At 48.1% G+C, this 10,334-nt stretch overlaps 1 protein-coding gene across 2 annotated transcripts in view; it reads right to left on the minus strand.

The window, feature by feature from the left end:
- Positions 1-416, minus strand: part of SLC22A23 (solute carrier family 22 member 23) — a 144,044-nt gene extending 143,628 nt beyond the window's left edge. The window contains exon 1 of one of the 2 annotated variants that reach the window (XM_027128248.1): positions 375-416. The gene's annotated coding sequence lies outside the window, so the exon portion shown is untranslated. The remainder of the gene's footprint in view (positions 1-374) is intronic. The other variant, XM_027128250.1, reaches the window with a different exon arrangement.
- Positions 417-10,334: the final 9,918 nt, after the last annotated feature.

Below are 10,334 nucleotides of genomic sequence, written 5' to 3' on the forward strand. Positions count from 1 at the left end.
GCTCAGAGGCCCGGGCGCCGGCGGCCGAGCCCGCCGCTCTCCGCGGCTCCGCGCCCGACGCGTGAGGAGGAGGAGGAGCGGCGCCGCGCCTGTGCCTGTGCCTGTGTCGGCCGGCGGGAGCCCTGCGGAGCACGGCGCGGGCGGCTCCGCGCTCCCCGCGCGCCCGGGATGTATTTATCCGACCCCAGCGCCTCCCGGAAGCCGCGAGCTCGATGCCAGCCTGCCGCGCCTGCCGCGCTCCCCGGCTCGGCTCCGCGGCCTCCCTCCGCCTCCCGCGTCCCGGCCCGCCCCCTCTCCCCCCGCGCGGTGGAGGTAACGCGGCACCTGCTGCGCCGGCTCCTGCGCGCGAGCGCCCCCTCCGGCCCGCCGCGGCGCCGCCGCCGCCACCGCCGCAGCAGCCGGGGAGGGGCGGGGACACGGGATGCCCGGCCGCAGGGCGCGAGGATCCCCGCCAGGCTCCGCTCCGCCCCCGGCAGGGAGAGGAGGAGGTGCCACGACTGCGGGCTCGTGAGGCTGGCGGCCCGGAGGGGGCGGCGCGCGCTGAGCGGGTGACCGGGTGGTCCTCAGGCTCGGCTCCCGCGGTGCCGGCTCTCGGTGACCTCTGTTCTTCCCAAGTGCCCGCCACCAGCTGCCCGCACCCCACGCCAGGTCCCGAGGCCAAGGGTCGCCAGTGTTCGGGAGCAACCCTCTTGCGCTGTTTCGAGGTGCTGACACGGTTGATTTTCGAGTCGAGGGGGCGCATTTGCCAATTTCAGGTCGTGTGTGACCCGCAGCGTCGGGTCACCCGCGACCGCCCGCAGCACCCACTCCCAAATCGCCATTTCTCGTCCCACTCCTAAAGGAATGCTATGTAAGCACGAGGCCGGAAGGATATATTGCCAACACCGAGTTATATGTACATGGCCGTGAACGGTGCTGGTGTCCCCAACCCCCTCCCCAAGATGCATTCCGGTCTCCGGCGGAGAGCACAGGCGCACACGCGGAGGCCGGACGCCCCTCCTCTCCCGCAGTCCCGCGCAGACCGCGTTGGGCAGCGCCGTGAGAACAACACCGCCCTGCGGCAACCGGCCGCGTTCGCGTGTTTCCTACTGCGCCCGGGCCGGCGGGCCCCTTCACCAGGCGTGCCCAGTGATAGGACCCTTGACGTTCTGAGAAGTTTATTAATGGGTGTCTCTGATAGAGCAATCCATTTCCAGCCTTGTTTGGGGGGGGGGGGAGTGGGAGAAATGCTTTTGCTTTCCAAAAGAATACACTCTAAGCTGCATATACTGAACATACTCCTGCATTTCCATTATTTGCTTACATTTTTAACCTGCAGTTCTTTTTTGTTACGGGCAACACGTACTTACAATTTAAAATACTTGCACACCAGAGAGAGATTTCTTTAAACGCCTTCTAGCGCACCGGGCCTTGGGGGCGGGGGGGGGGGGGGGGTCGTGGACTCTGGTGTGGCTGAAAAGGGGAGATTAGATACGCAGGGGCAAAGGAAACACCAAACCTCCGAGAGATGGGTCCCAAAACCTGCACGTATTTTAACACTAAGCACTTGTTAGTGTTCAGTATTTCAGTAAAGATTGAACTTTGCAGGGTTGACTTTCTGATACACACTCTCACTCAGTCCTCATGGGCCCCCCAAGAGGTGGGTCTGCAAGATGAAGCTGTAGGGTTAGGGCGTTGCCCGCAGCAGAGCCAAACTTCTGGCTTGGAACCAGATCTTCTGACTTTGCACTCCAGGATTTCTCCGTTTCAGAAGGCAGGGGGAACAACACCAACAAAACCTCAACAAAGCAAGCAAAAAAACCAGCGAGAAAATCATAGGAAAGAGTTTTAAAAGATATTTGTCAATATGCATTTTTAGGTGGGAGAAGCCCTAGCGCTGGGGCGGTGGGGGGGGGGGGGAATTTCATTGCCAAGCTGTTACTAGTTCTTGTCTCAAAAAGGTGATAAAAATTCTCAAATGGTACATTCCGAAGATTTGGGGACACACTCGAAATGGTTCCCTTTAAAACTCAAGCTAAAAAGAAGCCACATAAGATGTTTGGGATTAGTCAGCTGCAGCACTGACCCAGGCATTGTAATTAAATTGCTGATTAGATTAGGGGTTTCCCTAAATCCCTCTTGGATCAATATGCCCCCCAAATCTAGTCAGGAAGATGAAAAGGTAGCAATTAAGCTGGTCTATAATTTATTAAGACATACCACAAAAAGTGACCTCACGGAGGGACCTAGAACCAAAAGAGCAAAGAGAAAGAACTGGAAACTCTGATGGCTGCCGGGTTCACTTGCTCCTATACGGCAGCCACTCAGGCACCTGCTATCACATTACCCTAGTCTACTTTCCTGCACTGTAGTTTTCACCAAGTGCTAGTTTTCTTGTTTACTTATTTATCTACTGCCTCCTCCCTCTAGACTGTTCCTGTACTCGGCTGTATTTCTGGTGCCTGACACACGCAAGGCAATATGTATTTGCTGAATAAATGAGTATATCCAGTTACTATCACCGAGTCATATAATCTGTTGGGATCCTCCATCTCTGTTTACTTTGCTTCTTAAGTCACCAAGCAACCTTTTCATGTTTGTTTAGTCTCTCAAATATAGTGCTCAGATCAGGCAGCAGGAGAATTCAAATGATCTTGACAATTCTATGCCTTCGTGGAAGTTATTGCGGTTGGTGGATTAGCTCCCAATGTGAAGTTCTTGTGGGCAGTTATCAGTCCGCAGATGGACGGTTTGTAGGCCAAACGCAGCTCACAGACTACACACGATGCTTCCAGAAAAATAACTGCCAACATTTGAAAATCGGGAGATTGAACGTTTTTTAAGTACATCACAGAAGCCCTGGCCCTTGTCATGCCGTGTTTCCTTGGAGGGCAATGGAAGGACAGGAGTTCTCCAGCACGCCTTGTTTCTGCTGGGCACACAGGGATGTGAGTACATGTCACTTGTCTGGCCCCGGAGAACATCTGAGACTGTGACCCTAAATTTATGTTAGTATCCTGAACTCACTGATCTCCATTTCTCTTCCTTTGAAAGCATGTTAAATAATCTGTCTGTTTGTAATTTTCTTAAAGTTGAGAAAGTAACAAGAAGAAATAAAAGATACAACCAAATCACCGATGCACTTGAACAATTTTATTTCCTTGGAGATAGCAGGAGGAAAAAAGATATTTAGCTTACTTCTAAAGTTGACAGAAATCTAATTTTAAATCCTCCATAATTCTGTAAGAGTTAGTTTCAAGGAATTGGTGTCATGGTTAATTAACTTAAAATGTACAAAGCAAATGGATTTCACATTGGTTTTTTTACCTGTATGCTCATGTTTCTTCTTTATACTTGAAATATGGATAGATATATTTAAAAATATCACGTCCTTTTTTCTTTTTTTACTGTAGTTTGATTTCTTTCTTTCAGTTAGCTATTTGAAAAGTAGGTTATCTTGATTTTTGGAGGATGGGAGAAAGTGATATGAAATTACTTCAAACTCTACTTGTGTACACTTGAACATTATTTACATCATTCTTTGACTTTTGGAATGTTAACTTTGACTAACAAGGAATTTGACATTTACAAAACCTATCATAAATGAAAATGTAAAAGCTATTTTTGTTCTGTTGAAGAAGTAATAAAAATGTCACAAAATCTATCCAAAAAAAAAAAAAACTACAGGTAATATTTTGAGAAGAACTACTTACTCGTGGAATACAAGCCAATTCATTCTTCCTGATCAAAAGACCAAGTGAAAAGAATTAACAAAGTGAAGATAAGAGTTCTATGCAAAAAGCTATTCAATTGTAAATGTGATTGATAGGGCCGAATTAAAAGCTTGGTTAAAATTTAATTTTGAACTCTTACTGAGTTTAAAAACAGTCAGTATAACAAATTGACCTAGAATTGGAGGTTGGCTTTTGTTTGCTAAAAATCACAGATGTCACGTTTGCCTTATCGTGGTTAAGAATGTTCATTGTGATATCATTTATATGTAGAATCTAAAATATGATACAAATCAACATATCTATGAAGCAAAAACAGACTCACAGATATAGAGAACAGACTTGTGGTGGCCAAGGGGGAGGGGATGGGGAGGGAAGGAATGGGAGTTTGGGAGCAGCAGAGGCAAACTATTATACACAGGATGAGTAAACAAGGTCCTACTGTAGAGCACAGGGAACTATAGTCAATATCCTGTGATAACCATAATGGAAAAGAATATGAAAAAGAATATGTATGTGCGTGTGTGTGTGTGTGTAAGCGTCACTTCGCTGTACGGGAGAAATTAACATGACAACCGTGTGGCTGTGTCAAAGGGATAAGCTCCTGATTTGAGCAACAAAATGAAGTCGTGTTGGTTAATAACCCAAAGTATGAAAGAACTATCCCCAGATCCATACTGATATAAACAAATGATTGAATAAAGAACGAAAGAAATGGGGAAGAAGCGAAAAATCTCCCCCGTGGAAGAACTGTAGATCCTGTGTGTAGGTAAATGACCCTCGAGAAGGTGGAGCATTAACTCAACACTCATGAAGTGCGGGCTGCCTACAGTGTTTCCTTCCAAAGAGGACAACATCGACAGGGACAAGTCATCTTGAGAGCATGTAGCCTTGACCTGGTGTGATGAGGAGGGCCTTTACCTCTGGGGTCTTCCTCCCCCAAACCCATAGCCCCACTCTAACCAGGAGGAAAACACCAGGCGAATCCCAGCTGAGAAGTTCTACAAAATACCTGACCAGAACTGAAAACTGCCCAGCTCATCAAAAGCAAGGCAAGTGTGAGAAACCATCACAGCCCAGAGGAGCCCAAGGAGACGTGAAGATCAAGTGGGATGGGATCCTGGAAGAGAAAAAGGACATCTGTCAACACTAAGAAAATCCGAGTGAACTATAGACTTTAATGAATAAAAATGTATCAGTATTGGCTCACTCGTTGTGACAAATATACCAGACTAATGTAAGATGTTAATAACGGGGACATTAGGCGTAGGGTATATGGAACCTCTCTGTACTATCCTTGTAATCTTTTTCTATAAGCCTAAAAATATTCTAAAATAAAATTTTTAGTTTTTTAAAAAAGGTGATTTAACACTCTTTCCAAACACGATTTCATTTTAAGCTCTAAATCAGTAATTTCCCTCTGAATAGGTTCCATCTTTGCGATACATTTTTAAAAATTTTATTGACGTAGAGTTGATTTACAATTTGTGATGATATTTTTAATCAAGTAAAGATTTCATGGTTCGGAACTCAAAGTCAATGGGGGAGCAGAAGAAAAACAAAAAAAACAAAGAAAAATAAATTTTAATAAAAAGCTTGTTTTAGTAAGTGATTTTTTAAACTACTCCAAAATGTTAAAGACGCCAACAGCACTAAACCTGCCTGCTGTAGTCCAGTCTCCGGTCTGTCTGAAAGGCCGGCGGCGTGGAGGGTGAGCCTTGAGCCCAGTCTGAGGGTCATGACGACTAACTGCTCAAATTCTGTTTCATTCTAGTTTGCATTTCCATCTTTTACCAAGTTTTGATCATTGACCCAGAAATGCACTTATATCCAAGTTTTCCTTTAATTTTTCAGTGTTTTTTCCTGCGGCCTTGTTAACCTCCTCAAAGATTCCATTTCTTTAAAGTTAACATAGAGCCTTCAGGGAGGCTGCAAAATTCATGTGTGTGGAACAAGCAGCCGCTTTTAGCGAACAGAATAGAGCGGCCGTAGCCTCCAGGTTCATGGCCTCTGACAAGAGCGTCTCCATCAACCAGAAAATGCTGGGAATATAAATCTAAGGGCATTCAAGTAAAGCTCCATTTTCTGGTGGACGTCCCTAAAGGACAGAGCCCTGATTTATACGCCTCAGGAGGCCCCCTGCCTGTCACAGGGCCTGGCGCTCAGTAAATACTTTTGGAATGGATGAAGAGTGGGCTGATAGATAGGATTTTGCCAGAAAGAGAAGAGGGAACAGCAGGAAGGGAGGCACCAAGGTGCAGGGAGAATTACACGTTTGTGAAGGTTTAGGGACCTCATGGCATTTCCATCTTATGATTTAATTACGGTATTTATAGAATAAAATTTGACGATACTCTTTGTGAAATAATAAATATATCTATGGGTCTCTGCCCCTGGTTCCTGACACAGGACTCCGAAAACCCTTGTAATTTCCTAAGTGATGAGAACACGAGGAGCATCTCTTGTTCTAATATTTGGTCTTTGACCCCCGTTCCTGACACAGAGGTCCTGAAACCCTGGTAATTTCCTGGGTGATAGGAGTGTCTTTTGTTCTAATGAGGTGACTCTGGGTCTCCAGAAACAGCGAGCCATGATGAGAAGCTTGGAATGTCCAGCCACCCTCCGTGTTTCTCTAGAGAGGGAAAAGGGGCCAGAAGTGGAGTTAATGACCCATCATGCCCACGTGAGGAAGCCTCTGTAGGTAAAATCCCACTAGTGTGGGGTTCAGAGAGCTTCCAGGTGGGTGAGCACAGCCACACGGAGGGGGTGACGCACCCCAACTCCAGGGGGACAGAGGCTCCTGCAGTCAGGACCCTCCCAGACCTCGCCCTGTGCATTTCTTCATCTGTGTCCTTTACTATATCCTTTAATAAACTGGTAAAGGTACGTAAGCGTTTCCACATCTGTGAGCCCCTCTAGCAAGTTAATCAAACTCAAGAAGGAGGTCATTGCAACCTGTGCTCTGTATCTCAGCGGTCCCCACCCTTTTTGGCACCAGGGACCGGTTTTGTGGATGACAGTTTTTCCACAGACTGGGGCTGCGGTGGGGAGATGGTTCAGGCGGTAATGCAAGCGATGGGGAGCAACGGGGAGCGATGGGGAGCGACAGGGAGCGATTGGGGAGCAATGGGGTGTGACAGGGGGTGACGGGGAGCGACGGGGAGTGACGGGGAGTGACGGGGAGCATTGGGGAGCAACGGGGAGCAACGGGGAGCAATGGGGAGCGATGGGGAGCGGCAGGTGAAGCTTTGCTCACTCCCCCTCCACTCACCTCCTGCTGTGCGGCCTGCTTCCTAACAACCAGCCCGTGGCCCGGGGGTTGGGGGCCACTGCTGTAGCTGGTGAGTCAGAAGCACAGGTGACGGGCGGCCTGGGCTGGAACTGGCATCTGCAGTGTGGGGAGGGGTGCCGTCTTGTGGGACGGAGCCCTAATCGGTGGGATCCGAAGATAACTCTGGGTCAATAGTGTCTGAATTGAATTAAAGTGTAGGACCCCCAGCTGGTGTTCAGAGACTTGCTTGATGTGGGAGAAAACCTCCCACACGTGGTGACCAGAGGTGAAGTGTTTGAGCAGCAGAGGAGACTCACAGGTGAGAAAGACACAGTAGAGAAGAGCGTGGGGAGGAAAAAACTGCACTTTCCAAAAGACTATTTTAGGGGCTTTCCTGGTGGCGCAGTGGTTACGAATGCATCTGCCAATGCAGGGGTCACGGGCTTGAGCCCTGGTCGGGGAAGATCCCACATACCGTGGAGCAACTAAGCCCACGAGCCACAACTACTGAGCCCGTGAGCCACAACTACTGAAGCCCGCATGCCACAACTACTGAGCCCACGTTCCTAGAGCCCGCACTCCACAACAAGAGAAGCGACCGCACTGAGAAGCCCGCGCATCACAAGGAAGAGTAGCCCCCGCTTGTCGCAACTAGAGAAAGCCCGCATACAGCAATGAAGACCCAACGCAGCCAAAAATAAATAAATAAAATTTTATTTTTTAAAAAAGACTATTTTAAATATCAACATTAGGAGTTTTGAAAGGACGTTAAGAAAATCCTAGGGAAATACCTCACTTTAGAAAATGGCTTTATTGAGGTATACTTTACATACACACATTTTAAACGTACAGTCCAGGGATGTATACGCCTGTGAAGCCCTCACCCCCATCAAGATACAGACGTCACCCAGAAAAGCTCTGCTGAGCCTCTTTGCAGACAGTCCCTGCCCCCCTCGCCTCCCTAGACAGTGACTGGCCCGCTTCTCTCACCGCAGGTGAGCCTTTCCTATTCTCAGCTTCGGGTAAATGGAACCAGGCACAGGCTGTCGTGTGTCCGGCTTCTTTCACTCAGCATAACACTTAGGAGACTCACGCATGTCGCCCGTATCGGTACTTTATTCCTTTGTATTTACTGCTAAGTGGTGTTCCATTGTATGAATACAATGTTATTACAATGTTGTTATCCATTGCTCTGTTCATGGGCGTTTGGGTGGTGTCCAGTTGGGGCCCCTTGGAATAAAGCTGCTCTGAACCCTCAGGTGCAGTGCTTTGTGTAGACACATGTTTTCATTTCTCCTGGGTAAGTATCTAGGAGCAGCATTGGTGGGTTATATGATCAGTCATATCTTACTTTTTGAAAATGATACCTTTTGTGTCATTAACTCACAGAAAGTGTCCTTATAGCCACTCTTTGAACAAAGAACCCAGGCTGGGTAGAGCGTCACCCGAGCTGGCATGGGACAGCTTACGTTCTCATATTAGAATAATGCTCGTATTCTTTGAGGACACAAGTGACAATGGGGAGATGGCACTGAATATGCTGGTTGGTACGTCTGAGCTGAAGTGAATACTTTACACGTCAGTATCTGGAAGTGGACTCATTTTAGGCAGCACATCAGGGTCTCATACTTGCTTACATAGCAAGACATCGACAGGAAATGACCAATACTGCGAGTGCATTAGTATTTTTTTATATGAAAACTATACACCCAAGGCAAACTGACTTATGCAAAAAAAAGAGACTTTACTAGCTTATGTAACCAAAAAGACCAAGGGTGACATGACTTTAGACATGGCTGAATCCTGCTCTGTCTCCACCTCCAGGTTGCTTTCTTCTCTGTCACCTTCATTCTCAGGCTCCACGTGGTGTGTCCCCTGCTCACTCACCCTGGCAGCTCCCACAGAAAGAGGCAGCTCTTCTCTAAAATATCCCAACAACATCCCAGCTGGTCTTGTCAGCTCTGACTGTTGCTGGCGGGTCCCGTGCTCTTTTTGAGCCTATCACCATGGCACCCAGGCTGTGATGCTCTGGCCAGGCTCGGTCACATGCGTGGTGGTGGCCTTAGCCTGGTCTGAACTGCAGGACTGAGGGGGGAGTAGCAGAATTCCCAGGCGCAGTTACCAGAAGCAGAAACAACGATGGCCATTTCTGTGCTTGTTAGAAACGTTGTGCAAACTGTAGATTTTTAAATATATTGATGTCACTCAGGCTCCTTAATCTGAGAAAGAAAATGGATGAGACATTAGTTACAAGTTGTCAGGAGAGAATCCTCCACTTTTCAGGATAACTCATCAAATAAATGAGAGGGAACTACCACCCACAGAACACCAGTGACTCCCAGGTACTAAACTCCATTTTCCCCTAAAGCAGGTGGGGGAGTGCTACTCACGTGGCCGTCATCATGTGATTGGGATGCAGGACCTTCCAAGGCCTCCTGGCTAGAGGGATGCTTTGCCTACACCCCACAGGGCCCTTGTAACTAGTTTTGTTGGGAGGGCTTGGGGTTGGGGAAAGGAGGCTGGCTTTAAGGGATGTTCATCCCATCAGCCCCCAGTGGAGACTTTTTTTTTTTTTAAAACATCTTTATTGGAGTATAATTGCTTTACAATGGTGTGTTAGTTTCTGCTGTATAACAAAGTGAATCAGCTATACATATACATATATCCCCATAACCCCCGTGGAGACTTTTCCTCAAAGCGTTACTCTTGGATGCCTGGAACCCATGGACCAGGTCAGCAGGAAGTCTTGGGAATTCAGTTTCCCTTCACCTGGGACAGGTGAGTTGGGGGCAGTGAGGCCCCCGCCCCCTTGCCTGCGTCCTCATGCCAGGGTCTGCTTCCAGGTGTCAAAGCCTAAGTCAAGGAGCATAAAAGTTTCAAGGGCCCCAAACGCTTGGCAGGATTCTGTTATGGAGAAAGCAGAGCACCTGAAGTCAGACCTCCTGACGTTTTCTCCGGACCTCACACCTTCCGGCTGTGTGACCTTGAACTGGCCTCATCACCTCTGTGAGCCTTACTTTCCTCATCAGTAAAGTGGGAATAATCATAACACCTGCCTTACCTGCCAATCACCTCTCACATGAGATCATGTGAGCGGGGAACTTGGACGAGTGAACGATTGTACAATACCCAGGATTGTCTAGCTGCCGTCAGAAGTGGTCATCTTGACCCCAACCCCTCGAGAGAGCCAGAAGGAGCTTATCTGATCGTGCATCGTCCCCACAAACTGGGGTCGGATCCAACATCAATCAACAGAGAGAAGAGGTTGGAATCCCCAGGACAGTTCATTCCATTAGCTCTGCTAAATAATTCTGCAGCCGGGCCCGATAGACACAGAGCTGGAGTTTGCTGCC

Source organism: Aethalodelphis obliquidens, unplaced genomic scaffold (genome assembly GCF_003676395.1).
Source record: "Aethalodelphis obliquidens isolate GAN/ISIS:26980383/991018 unplaced genomic scaffold, ASM367639v1 scaffold34, whole genome shotgun sequence".
Lineage (NCBI taxonomy): Eukaryota > Metazoa > Chordata > Mammalia > Artiodactyla > Delphinidae > Aethalodelphis > Aethalodelphis obliquidens.